Source organism: Lepidochelys kempii, chromosome 8, assembly GCF_965140265.1.
Source record: "Lepidochelys kempii isolate rLepKem1 chromosome 8, rLepKem1.hap2, whole genome shotgun sequence".
Lineage (NCBI taxonomy): Eukaryota > Metazoa > Chordata > Testudines > Cheloniidae > Lepidochelys > Lepidochelys kempii.
The window spans coordinates 28,763,740-28,782,292 of NC_133263.1; the positions used below are offsets into that span (position 1 = coordinate 28,763,740).

An 18,553-nucleotide genomic window follows, 5' to 3' on the forward strand; every position below is an offset into this window, starting at 1 on the left:
GTTATGTGCTGAACGACCCAATTAGTTGTAATAATGGAAGTATTGAATGCATTATGACCTTGAAAAATCACCATATATTTTTCTTCCGGGTCCAAAGGTATTTTCCAGTCTAGAGCTGACTTGCTTCCAATGCATTGCAATGCCTAGTATGGACCACGCTGGTAATGCCACAGCTACCACAAAAGCTGAAAAACATGTCCAAGCATGGTGCTTAGGCAATTGATAGAGGGGTTTTTTTTTAGGTCCCTGAGGAATACTTATTTTAAAAGCCTATGAAAAATACCCTTTATAATAAAAACTCTCAGCATGTGTCCAGCTTCCCTTATACCAACCACTGAGACATTACAGCCAATAGAATAGTTGAATACAAATTAGCTGTAGAGTAGGGCAGTGTTTGGCTGAGTTACCTTCGAGGTCACAGTGGCCCTGCTTACATTATTTGAGTTGTTGACCTGAGCCTGTATAATCACAAGAATTAGATACAATAATCATTAATAATTTACCTTCATTACAATCTAATTTCTTCAAATAAAGCCTGCATAAGGTTTCAGTTAATTTTAACAGTCTAAAAAGTGTGAAGTGTCTGCATAACTCTGTTTAGATAATTTGGGACCAAGAAAAGACTGATACTTTAAAGACCCAGTTTTTAATTAATTGTAGGTCATAAACCAATCAGCAGATGTACTTGTAAATTTTCAGAGAATGCATTCTATACTCAGTAAGTTTGGGGAGCTTGCAGTGTATTCTTCATATGCCACAATTTAAGTGCAAAATCCAATTCAACCTTAACTATGGAGTGTTATCTAGTCCCTCCATAATAATAATTAATAATAAAAACACTTCTTCCCTGGCATGCTGATCAAGTCCATACTAGAGCCAAGTTTTATAGTTCCTGTAATGTAATCAACATAGTACATACCAGCACATCGCATCGGAGTGGGGCTAGGACCAATGGTAGGCTTAGATATGTGTCCTGAAAAAAAAAGGTAGAATTTTAGGCAGCAATATGCTGAAAGCTCCTCTGAGCTTGACTAATAGGGTCATTCAGCACATACTGCTGAAGTGGATGGAATTTTCATAATTTCATTTGCAATTCACCTTTCAAATTATGGGCAAAGCAATCAAATAGCAACATATTAACTTAAATTCACTCCAGACAGGTGGTATTGTCCATGGTAGCAGATCATTTTGAGTGTTATAAACCTCTAAGTGTGATTGCACTGGTACTTAATGTACAGTTGAGTGGCTGATCAGTGACCTTTTAATTTGAGATGGGCCAAACAGTGTTAGAATACTTCAGTTGCTTCCAAACACTACAATTGGGAGAATAGCAGCTATTGGAAACTTTCTGACCATTATTGGAGTGACCATATTTGTGACTGTCTGGTTGTACCACCTTCTAAAGTGTTATTTCAAGGTCAGCAGCCGTCTTAGGAGTAGGTGAATTAAGCAGCTGCTCTGGGCTCCGTGTTTAAGGGTTGCTGCCAGGAGCGGAAATCCAACTCATAGGATTATCTTATATGTACAGGTACACACATGTTCACATTCTCACTGGGCAGACAGGGACTAGGTATTTCAGATACATGCCAGAATCCTAAACAATTTGACATCTGCTAGGAAGCATAGGTGTGTCTTAGACAAAATATTCCAGGGTGCGTCCGTGAATGATACTATATGGGGTGCACAGAATTAACACAAGTAAGGGACTTAACTGGCTGGAAAAGACCAAAGGGAAAGTAGATGGCTATTGCAGGAACTGTCATCCTTATTCATCTCTGGGGTTCCAGTGCAATTGCAACTCCTCCCTGTTGCCAACTCTCACATCCTGATTTTGTATTTGAGCTTAATTTTATTTGGCTTTGGATCAAGATTGTGAATTTTCCCCGTATTAAAAAGTTGCTGTGTTTTAAGAATTATTGCTGCATTTTCTCCAGATGCATTTTGGGTCTGCACAATATGAAACCCTTATAGGAATAAAACAAATCTAGAACTGACTCTTTGTACATTCATAAATTTGTATTGCTTTCTTCTTAATCTAAAAACTGATTTGTGTTCTTTCCTCAGTCATGTACCCTTTAACATTAAGTATAACATCATGTATAAGTATAAGTAACATTAAGTATAACATCAACAAAAGATAAATATGCACAAATAACTTATATTAATACCAATTTTTCTGAGACCGAGAATGTTATGGATAATATAAGCATTTGCAATTGTCTTAATAATCTTTGTAGAAAGAATCCAACCATTCTAGCAGCTGGTGATTAGTTTTAGTTTTTAGATTGCTCTCAGGGGGAACTGTTATTCTAACAAAATTTTAATCAACTGTTTTAATGGCAATATTGAATTTAAAAAGTTAGTAGTTACTAGTTACAGCTTGACTTCGTTAGTATACAGGAAAATCAGTCATTCTGTGGTGATTAACATCTATTCAGAGCTCAGAATGCATTATGGGTTTGAAATTATCATAGGAATTAATGCAATCTTTTTAAAGGGCTTAAAATATGGTAATAGATGCAGCATACTAGCACCTGCAGCTCAAGGTACCAGAGTTATAAAAGATGGATATAATTATATTTATTTTTGCAGGGATCTAGATGAAGAAAAAAACCAAAATGTAATGAGTATGAATAAGATAGGGACTCTTTATTTAAAGCCTATTAGTTAAAGAAACCTTTTCTTATATATGAGAAATATACTGTAGTTCCTGATATATTTTAATGGTTCTGTATGGTCTGTTGCATACACAGCACTTCCAAAGACCCTGAAGGAAATGATACATATTTTGAATGACCATATAGCTCTATTGAATAGTCCTTAAACAAAGAGGACCTGATAGTGATCTTTCTTACACTGATGTAACTCAGCTGACTTCAGTGCTGCTACTCCTTATTTACACATGTGTAATTGAGAGCAGAGAGCAGGGGCTGCACTTTTTAGTTTTTAAGCATAGTCTGTGGTTAACTCCTCTGTTGTCTTGCATTTTTAAAGGATTAGTCACCTGCAGATTAATTTGCTAATAATAGAAGATGTTGGAAGTATTAGAAACGCTATTTACCAGTTGTTTGCTGTCCTATGACAACACATGGTAACTACTAGAAGGCTGAACCCTGTTGTATGAAAAGAGATAAAAGACAAGAGGTAGGAGAGTTTCAGTACTTCTCGATATGTAAGATGTGGCCACAGAAATTAATATAAAAGCCTGTTTGAGTAGTTTGTTGAATCATGGCCTGTATGTACACATAATGATATCCTTTGGAGGTAGGATGGAGCTAATACCCACAAATCTTCTGTGTGAACCAAAGGGAACATATTGCAGGAACAGACCAATATGATGGAGGCTGGTGACATCAGAAAGTGACAAGATGAAACTAACGCGTGACTGACTTGTTGTAGACCTTTGCTGAATCAGGGCTATGGTGCAGGACAGATAAATAACTGATCTGCTGTAGGCTCCAATTCAGCAAGGTAGTTAATCCTTGCCTAACTTTAAGATCCTGAGTAGACTCACTGATCTCAATATGACTACACACATACTTAAACGTTGGGCATGTGCATAAATACCTTGCTGAATGGGTAGCTGTACTGTTGGCAAAGATTCCAGTTTGGAGATGGCAGAAGGTAACTGTCATAAATATAAAGGGAAGGGTAAACCCCTTTGAAATCCCTCCTGGCCAGGGGAAAGCTCCTCTCACCTGTAAAGGGTTAAGAAGCTAAAGGTAACCTCGCTGGCACCTGACCAAAATGACCAATGAGGAGACAAGATACTTTCAAAAGCTGGGAGGAGGGAGAGAAACAAAGGGTTTGTGTGTCTGTCTGTAGTCGTCTTGGCCAGGGACAGAACAGGAATGGAGCCTTAGAACTTTTAGTAAGTAATCTAGCTAGGTATGTGTTAGATTATGATTTCTTTAAATGGCTGAGAAAAGAATTGTGCTGAATAGAATAACTATTTCTGTCTGTGTATCTTTTTTGTAACTTAAGGTTTTGCCTAGAGGGGTTCTCTATGTTTTTGAATCTAATTACCCTGTAAGATATCTACCATCCTGATTTTACAGGGGGGATTTCTTTATTTCTATTTACTTCTATTTTTTATTAAAAGTCTTCTTGTAAAACACTGAATGCTTTTTCATTGTTCTCAGATCCAAGGGTTTGGGTCTGTGGTCACCTATGCAAATTGGTGAGGCTTTTTATCCAACATTTCCCAGGAAAGGGGGAGTGCAAGTGTTGGGAGGATTGTTCATTGTTCTTAAGATCCAAGGGTCTGGGTCTGTAGTCACCTAGGCGAATTGGTGAGGCTTTTTACCAAACCTTGTCCAGGAAGTAGGGTGCAAGGTTTTGGGAAGTATTTTGGGGGGAAGGACGCGTCCAAACAGCTCTTCCCCAGTAACCAGTATTAGTTTGGTGGTGGTAGCGGCCATTCCAAGGATAACGGGGGTAATATTTTGTACCTTGGGGAAGTTTTGACCTAAGCTGGTAAAGATAAGCTTAGGAGGTTTTTCATGCAGGTCCCCACATCTGTACCCTAGAGTTCAGAGTGGGGGAGGAACCTTGACATGGTGGCACAGTGGTGGGATTAACCTGAAATCATTTTGAGATCCAGTTGAGATTTTTTGAACTAGAAATACAGATTTTAAAAAGGAATTTTTAGGAAGTCCAGAAGGCAGCTTTGAAACTGAAAGCAGCTTGGTTTCTCTCTGCTTTGTGGCCAAGCAGAGACAAAAGGGGATTATCTTGTGAATTGCAGGTTTCATTTGCCTGGAGGCAGGGTACTTAACTCCTGCAGGGAAATTCACAGTCTTCCAACCCAGAGGTTTGTTTTTTTTTTCTTTTCTTCCTAAAAGTAAATAGGGGGTGTGTGCTCTACCCATTTGCCTGGAGACAAAAGTGGCAGGGTTTTTTTTAGGATTTTGATTTTTTTTTTGTTTTACAAGAAGCACAGGTTTGAAAAGAAATTTTTTTTTTCTTCGTTGGGCTGGGTAAGCAGGTTTCCAAGTAGTTGGAGGTTTTTTGCTTTAATTTGGGCCCAGAGCAGAGACAAGGGAATTGTCTTTTTCTGTAGGCTGACAATCACTATCAGAGAATAGGTATTCTATTCCAGCACAGCAAAATTTTACAGCCAAGTTTTGTTTGTTTATTTCTAAACCTCAGGTGTAAAGTTAGTTAAAAACAGAGAGGTTAGAATGACCAAATCCTCAGCTCGACTACAGCTGGAATTAGCCAAATTTCAGGCTGAGGAAAAACAAAGGGAACATGAAAGACAGATAGAACTCATGCGGCTGGAGAAGGAGGTACAGGAGGCTGCCCACAAGAGGGAAATGGAGGCAAGGAAGCATGTGGAGGAGGTGGAGAGGATAAAGGCCCAGCAGAATATACCAACAAACCCTAGCAATCCTTCTCCAGGTACCACTTCCCATCCCAGAAAGTTCCCCACCTACAAGGCAGGTGATGATACTGAGGCCTTCTTAGAAAACTTCGAAAGGGCCTGCCTTGGGTACAACATCTCTACTGACCAATACATGGTAGAGCTGAGGCCGCAGCTCAGTGGACCCTTAGCTGAGGTGGCAGCTGAAATGCCTAAAGAACACATGAACAAGTATGAACTGTTTAAATCCAAGGCGAGAGTCAGAATGGGGATAACACCCGAGCAGTCTCGTCGGAGGTTCCGAGCCCTAAGGTGGAAACCAGACATGTCATTTACCCGACATGCCTACCACATTGTGAAACATTGGGATGCCTGGATATCAGGAGCAAGTGTTGAATCTCCAGTAAATTTGCCCTTCCTAATGCAAATGGAACAATTCTTAGAGGGTGTTCCTGAGGAAATAGAAAGATACATCCTAGATGGGAAACCCAAAACTGTAATCGAGGCAGGAGAGATTGGAGCCAGATGGGTGGAGGTGGCAGAGAAGAAGAAAACTGGTCGCAGTTGGAGCGGAGACCAGAAGGGACCACCCCAGACCACACCCTATTATCGGGGGCCGCCCAAAGCCCCACCTACCTCCCAAAGAACCCTCCAGACCCCTTATCGTCCCACCACCCCATTCTCCAGCAACCCTCCTCGTCCCAGTGACCCGTCAGCTGGACGATGTTTTAAGTGTAACGAGCTGGGGCATGTAAAGGCCAACTGCCCCAAGAACCCCAACAGATTACAGTTCATTGCACCGGAATCACACCAGAGGTCCACAGGCCCAGATACCTCCCAGATACCCTTGGAGCGGAGGGAAACTGTGAGTGTGGGCGGGAAGAAGGTCACCGCGTGGAGGGACACCGGAGCACAAGTGTCAGCTATCCATGCTTCCTTAGTGGACCCCAATTTAATCAACCCAGAGATCCAAGTGACGATTCAACCCTTCAAGTCCAACTCTTTCAATTTGCCTACAGCCAAGTTGCCTGTCCAGTACAAGGGCTGGTCAGGAATGTGGACTTTTGCAGTCTATGATGATTATCCCATCCCCATGCTGTTGGGGGAAGACTTGGCCAATCATGTGAAGCAGGCCAAGAGGGTGGGAATGGTCACCCGCAACCAGGCTAAACAAGCCGTGAGGCCTAGCTCTGTTCCGGAAACTTCTATCAGGACCCAGTCAGAGGTGATGGACCTGGACCCCAGGCCAATGTCTGCAACAGCAGTAGTGGATCCAGTCCCAGAGACCCAGACGGAACCAGTCCCAGAACCGGAACCAGCCGAACAACCAACACCAGACCCCGTGTCAGCACTGAATCCAGTACTTGCAACCTCAACACCAGAGGGCCCCACCGAACCTGAACTGGCAGCAGCCGATAACCCTACACAAGAGGCTCAGCCGGAGCCTGAATCCCAACATAGTGCACCAGCGGAGAGCGGTTCACAGTCAACAGAAACAGCTCCATCCCCTATATCGCTTCCAGAGGGACCAAGCCTAGGTCCACAATCCCATGAGGAACTGATGTCTCCAGCATCAAGGGAACAGTTCCAGACCGAACAGGAAGCAGATGAAAGCCTCCAGAGAGCTTGGACGGCGGCACGGAGCAACCCACCGCCTCTCAGCTCTTCTAATCGATCCAGGTTTGTTGTAGAAAGAGGACTTTTATACAAGGAAACTCTTTCTGGGGGACACCAGGAAGACTGGCATCCTCAGAGACAGTTGGTAGTTCCAACTAAATACCGGGCCAAGCTCTTGAGCTTAGCCCATGATCACCCTAGTGGCCATGCTGGGGTGAACAGGACCAAAGACCGTTTGGGGGGGTCATTCCACTGGGAGGGAATGGGCAAGGATGTTTCTACCTATGTCCAGTCTTGTGAGGTGTGCCAAAGAGTGGGAAAACCCCAAGACCAGGTCAAAGCTCCTCTCCAGCCACTCCCCATCATTGAAGTTCCATTTCAGCGAGTAGCTGTGGATATTCTGGGTCCTTTTCCGAAAAAGACACCCAGAGGAAAGCAGTACATACTGACTTTCATGGATTTTGCCACCCGATGGCCGGAAGCAGTAGCTCTAAGCAACACCAGGGCTAAAAGTGTGTGCCAGGCACTAGCAGACATTTTTGCCAGGGTAGGTTGGCCCTCCGACATCCTCACAGATGCAGGGACTAATTTCCTGGCAGGAACTATGAAAAACCTTTGGGAAGCTCATGGGGTAAATCACTTGGTTGCCACTCCTTACCATCATCAAACAAATGGCATGGTGGAGAAGTTTAATGGAACTTTGGGGGCCATGATACGTAAATTCGTAAATGAGCACTCCAATGATTGGGACCTAGTATTGCAGCAGTTGCTCTTTGCCTACAGAGCTGTACCACATCCCAGTTTAGGGTTTTCCCCATTTGAACTTGTATATGGCCGTGAGGTTAAGGGGCCATTGCAGTTGGTGAAGCAGCAATGGGAGGGATTTACACCTTCTCCAGGAACTAACATTCTGGACTTTGTAACCAACCTACAAAACACCCTCCGAACCTCTTTAGCCCTTGCTAGAGAAAACTTACAGGATGCTCAAAAAGAGCAAAAAGCCTGGTATGATAAACATGCCAGAGAGCGTTCCTTCAAAGTAGGAGACCAGGTCATGGTCTTAAAGGCGCTCCAGGCCCATAAAATGGAAGCATCGTGGGAAGGGCCATTCGTGGTCCAGGAGCGCCTGGGAGCTGTTAATTATCTCATAGCATTCCCCACCTCCAACCGAAAGCCTAAGGTGTACCATATTAATTCTCTAAAGCCCTTTTATTCCAGAGAATTAAAGGTTTGTCAGTTTACAGCCCAGGGAGGAGATGACGCTGAGTGGCCTGAAGGTGTTTACTACGAAGGGAAATGTGCTGGTGGTGTGGAAGAGGTGAACCTCTCCATGACCCTTGGGCGTATGCAGCGACAGCAGATCCAGGAGCTGTGCACTAGCTACGCGCCAACGTTCTCAGCCACCCCAGGACTGACTGAACGGGCATACCACTCCATTGACACAGGTAATGCTCACCCAATTAGGGTCCACCCTTACCGGGTGTCTCCTCAAGCTAAAACTGCTATAGAACGGGAGATCCAGGATATGTTACAGATGGGTGTAATCCGCCCCTCTGAAAGTGCATGGGCATCTCCAGTGGTTCTAGTTCCCAAACCAGATGGGGAAATACGTTTTTGCGTGGACTACCGTAAGCTAAATGCTGTAACTCGCCCAGACAACTATCCCATGCCACGCACAGATGAACTATTAGAGAAACTGGGAAGGGCCCAGTTCATCTCTACCTTGGACTTAACCAAGGGGTACTGGCAGGTACCGCTAGATGAATCTGCCAAGGAAAGGTCAGCCTTCATCACACATCTCGGGCTGTATGAATTTAATGTACTCCCTTTCGGGCTGCGAAATACACCCGCCACTTTCCAAAGACTTGTAGATGGTCTCCTAGCGGGATTAGGAGAATATGCAGTCGCCTACCTTGACGATGTGGCCATATTTTCGGATTCCTGGGCAGACCACCTGGAACATCTACAAAAAGTCCTTGAGCGCATAAGGGAGGCAGGACTAACTGTTAAGGCTAAGAAGTGTCAAATAGGCCTAAACAGAGTGACTTACCTTGGACACCAGGTGGGTCAAGGAACTATCAGCCCCCTACAGGCCAAAGTGGATGCTATCCAAAAGTGGCCTGTCCCAAAGTCAAAGAAACAGGTTCAATCCTTCTTAGGCTTGGCCGGTTATTACAGACGATTTGTACCGCACTACAGCCAAATCGCTGCCCCACTGACAGACCTAACCAAAAAGAAACAGCCAAATGCTGTTCAGTGGACCGGAAGGTGTCAGAAGGCCTTTAACAAGCTTAAAGCGACACTCATGTCTGACCCTGTACTAAGGGCCCCAGACTTTGACAAACCGTTCCTAGTAACCACAGATGCATCCGAGCGTGGTGTGGGAGCAGTTTTAATGCAGAAAGGACCTGATCAAGAATTCCACCCTGTAGTGTTTCTCAGCAAAAAACTGTCTGAGAGGGAAAGCAACTGGTCAGTCACTGAAAAAGAATGTTATGCCATTGTCTACGCTCTGGAAAAGCTACGCCCATATGTTTGGGGACGGCGTTTCCACCTGCAAACCGACCATGCTGCACTAAAGTGGCTTCACACCATCAAAGAAACTAACAGAAAACTTCTTCGGTGGAGTTTAGCTCTCCAAGATTTTGATTTCGACATCCAACACATCTCAGGAGCTTCTAACAAAGTGGCTGATGCACTCTCCCGTGAAAGTTTCCCAGAATCAACTGGTTAAAATCGTCCTTGAGATGTGGAAAATATTGTTAGTCTTTATGTACTTGGTAGTATATTTAGAGATGCATGTGTCTTATTAACTCTGTTTTCCTAGAGCTCCAGGAAGAAATCCCAGCCAGTGTTTCACCCTAGCTGAGATTTGGGGGGCGTGTCATAAATATAAAGGGAAGGGTAAACCCCTTTGAAATCCCTCCTGGCCAGGGGAAAGCTCCTCTCACCTGTAAAGGGTTAAGAAGCTAAAGGTAACCTCGCTGGCACCTGACCAAAATGACCAATGAGGAGACAAGATACTTTCAAAAGCTGGGAGGAGGGAGAGAAACAAAGGGTTTGTGTGTCTGTCTGTAGTCGTCTTGGCCAGGGACAGAACAGGAATGGAGCCTTAGAACTTTTAGTAAGTAATCTAGCTAGGTATGTGTTAGATTATGATTTCTTTAAATGGCTGAGAAAAGAATTGTGCTGAATAGAATAACTATTTCTGTCTGTGTATCTTTTTTGTAACTTAAGGTTTTGCCTAGAGGGGTTCTCTATGTTTTTGAATCTAATTACCCTGTAAGATATCTACCATCCTGATTTTACAGGGGGGATTTCTTTATTTCTATTTACTTCTATTTTTTATTAAAAGTCTTCTTGTAAAACACTGAATGCTTTTTCATTGTTCTCAGATCCAAGGGTTTGGGTCTGTGGTCACCTATGCAAATTGGTGAGGCTTTTTATCCAACATTTCCCAGGAAAGGGGGAGTGCAAGTGTTGGGAGGATTGTTCATTGTTCTTAAGATCCAAGGGTCTGGGTCTGTAGTCACCTAGGCGAATTGGTGAGGCTTTTTACCAAACCTTGTCCAGGAAGTAGGGTGCAAGGTTTTGGGAAGTATTTTGGGGGGAAGGACGCGTCCAAACAGCTCTTCCCCAGTAACCAGTATTAGTTTGGTGGTGGTAGCGGCCATTCCAAGGATAACGGGGGTAATATTTTGTACCTTGGGGAAGTTTTGACCTAAGCTGGTAAAGATAAGCTTAGGAGGTTTTTCATGCAGGTCCCCACATCTGTACCCTAGAGTTCAGAGTGGGGGAGGAACCTTGACAGTAACAGAAAGTGTTTGTGTTATATTTGTACAGAAAAAGCTGAGTTTCAAATGATGGCCGGATGAACGTTTGCCATCATTACAACATTAATGGTCACATTCTGCCCCCAATTATGTGTGCAAAGCACTCATGAAGTCAGTGGAGTTGCGTCTGATAGAAGAATGTAGCCTTAATTTTCCATCTTTGTAAGCAAAACAGTGACTGTCGCCGATTAGGTAGAAAAATATGAAGTAACGTCAAAAATGATAGCTAGTTCATGCATTAATGAATATTTTTGTCCACCCAGTACAGGAAATAAGAGGCTTGTGGACTAAAAGATCATCATTTGTCCATCCTTTTGCTTCAATTTTCTGAACAGTTCTTTCAGCACTAAATGCTTTTAAACATCTGTCAGTAACATATAATAGTCTTTATGGAATAGAAAAACAAGTTTTTACTGCATGGGAACAAATTTAGCAGCTATACTAAGCAGTTAAAACTACTGTTTAGTCCATATGTAGATTTCCTCATGCAGCCATAAAAGCTTGGATTGCTTCAGCCTTAACCTCAAGAATAAGAATCATTTTAAATGAAAGGGAAAATGAAGTAAGTGAGAGAGAGCAAGAGAAACGGAGTGGGGGCTGACGAACAGCTAAGCATCCCACAGAAGAAGCAAGTCAATAAACAGTGTAATTACTAATTCATTCAGGAACAAAAATAATGGCTTTCTAAAGTGAAATGACCAAATCCAATAACTAACAGTTTGTCAGGGCAATAATAATGGTATTTGTATCTCTTTTAATTGGCTTTAACCTTTCCCTTTATGTTTGAACTATTAAAAAATTAAACAGGAAAGTATTTAGATAGACAGACTTACGTCAGTGCATGGCTCACTCTCTTTTAATGAGGTCAAGGTAATAAAGAGTCTGAGCAGATCCAGCAGCCTGGTTGATGAATGACTGTCTTCCATTGCAGGTATAGAATATTGTACTTGACTTTTTGCTGCTGTTGATTGTGTATGAAGACATCGGTTTCTATCCATAGGGAAAAGAAATCTTGAGTCTTCTGTGTGCCTGCTCACACAAACATGGATGAGTTCCAGTTTCAAGGCACATGAAGGTTTTAAGCCATTAAGGGAGATAACATCTCTTTAAGATGTAATTGGTAAAATCATGTGAGAAAAGTGCAGTACTGTATCTGACAGACTGACTCAGTCACACACAGCGGTGCTATGATCAGCATTTATCTGCTGATATGGCATTCTTCTAATGAAGAGCCAAACATCTTAGATAAAAAAGTGGCAACTTTATTTAAATCACTAATACCAAAGGTCAGGTGGAAGGCAGTCCTTGCCAATTTTTCTTTCCCAGGTGCCTCAGTTCATTGGACACCTAAAAAAGTGTCCTGGCTGTCTGGCCTGGCTGAAAGCATTGTTATGCCCCCATCTCCTTTGGACACAATTTTGTGGGTCAATTAGGGTTGCCAATATTGCATTTCAAAAATAAGGGACTGCTTTCTTAGCATGCCCACCACACTCCTCCCGATATTTATTATTTTTATTATTATTTTATTTTATTTTAATAGTAATAAATAATCAGTGCTCACCTACATTCACCAGAGATATTTCTTGCTGCTTTTTGCAGCACTCAGCCAACTCCTGATCTTGTTGTAAAGAGATGAAGAAATAAGGGATTTCTAGGGTCAATGCAGTTCACCCTAACTGCTAACGTAGGAGAGGCATGATCTCCTGGTTAAGCCACGCCAGTCACCACCTGCCTTGCTTCTGCTTGGGCTGGTGATCACTCAGCAGAACATGCTCTGCCCCATACATGCTACTACAATGTGTTAACAATTAGTGCTATAATATGTTCCTATTTGGGTGCAGTGGGGGATAACTTACCTTTAGAGAGATCTGAAAGTTGCTTGTACACTCTAGCCTGCATTGTGTTGGCTCTAAAGTTGCTACCTGTGTCAGACTATTGTACCCTAATCATCCTCTGTAATAGGGTATGGGGGGAAGATAAAGTAATATTCAGGCAGATAATGAGGACAAATAACTAAAGCATACAGACCTGTAGCCTTAAAATTCCACCTGTCCTGCAGGTGATTTGCACTGAATAGCACCAAATTCCTTTAATAAAAATAACCCTTTCTTTTGGACAGGTGGAATTTCATAGCTTAAGTTCTGTAAATGAAAGAGAATCCTTATTAGCTCTTGATCCCATTTTAATTCTTAATTTTCTATGCTTCTTTAAGTCAATTTTCTTCCACTGAAAAAATATCAGAAGTTAAAATCTGAAGCTGGACAAACAAGAATCCCGTGGCTCACATCACATGTGCAATGCAATTTATACAGCAAGCAGCATTGTCTAAGAATAGAATTGTAAGGACATGCATGAATGCTGACTGTATTCCTGTGGGAAATGGAAGCTTCATAAGGAAAGGAGTAAGCCTCTTCTAGAAAGTTAGGATGAAAATCAACATTAAAGGGATATGAGATAACATTCTCATGTAGTCACCTTACTTACTAAACTTACCTTCAACTTACTAAAAATATCTTCACAATAAATTCCCTAGAGAAAATCCTTTAAAAAAATTAATGATATAAGTGCTGCTTCTGTGGGAGACCATTACATTGTTTGTACGTAAGTTTTATTAACAATTCACAATTAGGTATTTTTATGATACTTTTAAGATAGTGAATTATGATGACTGAAAATACCCTCCAGCTTAATTGAGAACCATTATGTGTAGTAATTGCCACTGATTTCTGCAAACAGTCATTTTTCTCTGGCCTATTAACATAATTTGAATTTTTAATTGCACTTCATAATTGTCTGTTGGAGTTAACAAACAAGCACATTTGCCAAAGTGTTTAAGAACAAAACCCCAAATGGACTGAATAGTGATGTAGTGTTATTATTAACAGACCTTGTTAGAACACTCCAGTATGTCAGTTTTTGATGGGGGCATGACTTTTAGCAATAAAAGAGCACTTTGGATTTTCCACTCATCACTCCATTAATTGTAGATAATGCTGCATCTTCTTGAAAATTTGTGTGGCTATTTGCTATTTTTCCTTTGTTTTCTTTTACTTCTTGGTAAATGATCTCCAATGTAGTTACAGAGAATCAGCTTTCCAACTCTGTACATTTAAGGAGTTCTATCCCCAAAATATATACAGTTACCCTAAACGAAGAAATTTGACGCAAACTTAGATTGTAATCTCTCTGAGGCAGGGACCATCCTTGTTTTGTGTTTTTACAGCACCTAGCACAATAGGGCTTGGTCTGTTAGGTGCATTAGATCTTTTAGGTGCTAGAGTAATGCAAATCATAACTTGTAATTATTATAATTTGTGCATTAAAGACCCTTTTACAATATGGTTTGGGGTTTCTACAGACTAGATCAGAAAGCTCCCAGAGATTTGTTTTAAAATTAGTTATTATTTCTCATTCTTTTCATTTTTCACTTCTCCCTCTGATGCATGAATACTTGTCAACATGATATCACATTATCATCCAGGTCAAAGGGGCCAATTTCCGATTGATATGGTATTGCAAAAGCCTGGGGCTGAATGCCCACAAACCTCACATCCACTAACAACCTTCCTCCACTACTTCCTGTTTTGTTAAAGCTTCAGATGACCTTCACTTAACTGCAAACAGAGGAATGTTTTGCTTAGTATGTGCATTTCATGTACATGTTTCTTTATTTCTTAACAGCATACTGAAAACATAAAAGAGGCTGGGGAGTACAAGGAAGTTGATTTCATGTGGTCTCATGGCAAGCTTCCTAACTGGGCAGCCAGCAACAAGCATCAATTCAAATTCCGCAAGTGAAATCCTGGCCCCATTGAAGCCAACGGAAAAACTCTCATTGACTTCAGTGGGATTAAGATTTCATCCCTAAAGTTTATATCTGTTTCTCTTATTAGGCATCATCTTTGTGTACTCTGATATGGTCTTGCCACAATTATTATTTCTACAACAGTTATTATTTTGATCTGTTCAGGAAATCCTTGTTTTACCAGCTACAAACAATTTAAGATAGTAGCCTCTAAAAGATTGATCCTGGATCCCCATCTCTACATGAGTAGTCACATATGTATTTATTTAATTACTTATATATTGCACATGAATGTACCGGTCCTAAACTCTTGGCATATTTGCTATCAATTAAAAATACAGTTGTATTAAAGGAAAAGCATAATCCCCAAAAGCAGAAAACAATTTACCCAAGTCAACCCAACCCAATTTATTCATGTGATAAACTTCCTCAAAATCAGTGAAACTACTGCATGTAAGGACTACTGAATTGCGCAAGGGTTTGCAGGTTCTGAAATACTAAACATTTAAGAAAGGTGAAAGGGTATTTTCCCTTGGCCAATTTTTAGTGTAAAAAATGTACATCAGGGCTTCATCAGTGTGTTTATTTAAAGGCTGGGATGTAGTGAGGTGACAGCAGCTTGAAAATCCAGTCCTGGTTTCTGAATCGGGAATGCTATCAAATTCTCCATAGTCTTCAAACTGAAAACTCAAAGCCCTATTTAAGTATCTTTAGAAAAATGTCATGGCAGTGATCTTTACAATATTAGCTATAGGCAAGACACGTTAGTCGGGGAAAAGGCATTTTTCTGGATTGGAAATGTCAGTACTGTTTATATAAATGCTTTTAAGCAGGCTCATGCTTCTTCATAACTTTTCAGAAGTTAGGCAAGGGATCATGCTACTGCTCTAAACTAATTCATTCAGTGAAGTTGCTACTGCTTAATGCAATTTTGTGCCTGTAAGCAAGGCATATATTACACAAATGGCAGCAGTTAGCAATCTTTTCTGACACGTTTATCCTTTCAGACTGAAACTCACTGTCTTATTACCGTTATTTTTTTTTCCCATTACATGATCACATACTGATGGCCATTTAAAACTTAAAGAAACCACAGTAACTGAGAAATTTCTAGCCATTCCTATTTCTGTCACCCTTCTGTACACAACTTGTTTTAAACTAGTTTCTAGTACTGTAGCATTTAGACTGAGGGCCTTCAGGTAATCTTCTCAATTAGTCTCTGGGGCTTTAGAGAACAGGAAAGTGCAATTCTCTTAACAGTAGCTGAAATTATAGGTTCAGGCTAAAATTACGGTCAGGGCCGTCTTTACGCATATGCAAAGTACGCAGCTGTATAGGGCACCAAGAAATTAGGGGCACCAAATTTCCTGGTGCCCTGCGCAGCTGTGTGCTGCTCCAGTCCCTGCTCCGGCTCTTCCCCAAGGCCCCCGCCACGCTGTGCTCCGCACCAGTCCCACCCTCCACCCCTCTGAGCTCTGCAGCCGGGCTGGGCCCACACTCACCAACGGGAGTGCAGCGACCCGGCCTCAGCCGTGCTGTTGGTGAGTGCTGGGGGGTGGTTACTCCCTGCCCCCCAAGCCAGAACCCACCTGGTCCCCACGGAGGCCTGGAGCCAGCCCCCCCAGCCCTTCTCTGGTGCGGGGGGCAGGGCTGCATAGGGCTCCAGAATTGCTAGGGACGGCCCTGATTAAGGTACAGGCTTTAACCAATCTGACAAAAAAACAGATACAGAGAGAGACAAATCCTGGACCTTTTGGATTATTATAGGGCTGGTAAATATGTGATGTTCTTTTAGAAGACAATTGTGTGACTTCCATTTTTGGGAATTAAGGTAATAACTATTCTTTTTATCCATCTGGCAGGTGACACATCAGTCCCTGTATGTTTGCCTCTCTGTATATCTGTCCTCTCCATCTTCCCGTACTCATCTGCATTCCGAATAAACTCCAAAACACTCTGTTCAATCTATGTAGAAACTTGAATGAGAAGTCATGGAAAAAGCAAAAAAATCATCTGGTGTTGTTTGTTCGTTTGTTTTTTTGCCTTGAGCCAATTGTTTATTCATTCAACTATCAAATAATTTCACTGAGATTTATTATTTTCGTCTGTGAAATTTGACCTCATGCATTTATAATTAAAAAGGGTGCATAGTAGTAAATAGGTGTATTTGTCATTAAAAATTTGTTAGCAATATAAATGAGAAAACAATAATTAGTTTATAAACAGCTGACACTTACTTGGTTTGTTGTATTGGTATTTTAATTGGAGAAAACACTGTTTAATCATATCAATATTTAGCCAAGAAAGTCCACAGCTGCAGACTTAGCATCTGGATCTAAACTTTCCAAAAGTTTGAGGGTATTAAGAGAGAATGTTTTGATTCAGCCTCTTATACATGTAGAGGCAACTACAAAACTTTTGAATTTGAATGTTCCCAAAATTTACTGGCGGGTAAAATTCAGGTGTCTCACATGTCAACCAAATGAATGGAAAAGGTCTTTTAGTGTTCTTTTCTCCCCTTGTTGCATAAGTGTCAAACAAAGCTGATTCGTCATGCTTTTGTGTGGGAGAAAGGGGGAGCTTCTTGAAGAATAGGGAAGAAAATAATCATTACTTGAATTATTTGTTGTCTTTATGTAAGATTAAGATAGGTTTTAGGAATTGTCATATCCAGTTTTATGATTTTATTAAATTATTATTATTTCAGTCAGCATAAGCTGTAGTGTAGACTTAGCATTAGTTTTTCAGACCTCAAGAACAGCTCTGTGTAAGCTCAAAAGCTTGTCTCTCTCACCAACAGAAGTTGGTCCAATAAAAGATATTCCCTCACCCACCTGCTCCCCCTTTTCTAGATCATTTATGAACATGTTGAACAACATAGGTTCCAGTACAGATCCTGGCGGGGACCCTGCTATTTACCCCATTCTATTGTGAAAACAAATTATTTATTCCTACCCTTTAACCAGGTACTGATCCATGAGAGGACTTCCCCTCTTATCCCATGACTGCTTTCTTTGCTTAAGAGCCTTTGGTGAAGGACCTTGTCAAAGACTTTCTAAAAGTCCAAGTACACTGTATCAACTTAATCACCCATGTCCATATGCTTGTTGACTCCCTCAAAAAATTCTAATAGATTGGTGAGTCATGATTTCCCTTTACAAAAGCTGTGTTGACTCTTTCCCAACATACCGTGTTTATCTATGTCTGATAATTTTCATGAATATATATAGATATATGTACTTTTCTTTCACATCACAGGTTGCACGCGTAGAAACTTAGGTGTAGAAAAATTGAGTTTATCATATATAGATGAACAGATATTTGGTAATTATTGGGTGGAGTATGTAGCATGTGTTGCTTCGATACATGCTACTCTTTATTGTGTGTTGCAAAGGGAAATTATATTGTGTCAGCACCCTTTTCTAACTCAGTGTGAGTAGATGGTCTGTAAGATGTGTAGAAGGGTGATGTAAGTTTTTTTTGGGGAGGGATATTGGGATTGGGGTTTCTATTTTGTTTTTATTTTTTGGCTGGGGATCAGAGAGAGAGATGTTGGTACATCTATTTTTTCCCAAATATTTTTAGCTTAAATGGCTGATTTCATTGTACTTTTTTGTTTGACATATGAGCATATAACTCACTCCTGAAGTTGTGTATCACATCCGGATAGAATCCTAATGGAAATTACATTTGAAATAGTTTACTTGGGTTATCAGGTACAGGCAATTGGGCATGCTCAGTTTTCTTCTGCCATATTTCAACTTAAGGATAAGAAACAATCTCATACTTTTAAGCATGCTTTTTTCTGTTAGATAGCTCTGTTGACTGAATTTTTGACAGTGAAAATGTGTACAGTTATACTCAATCCACTCTCACTCACTGGTTTTCTTCCTGAAGTCTCTGAGTGGGTTTAGTTATGACTTATAACTTGAG

The 18,553-nt window shown here is 41.2% G+C and overlaps 1 protein-coding gene across 10 annotated transcripts in view; it reads left to right on the plus strand.

The window, feature by feature from the left end:
- Window positions 1-18,553, plus strand: part of TENM2 (teneurin transmembrane protein 2) — a 1,082,027-nt gene that overhangs the window by 707,189 nt on the left and 356,285 nt on the right. The gene's annotated exons all lie outside the window — the stretch shown is intronic.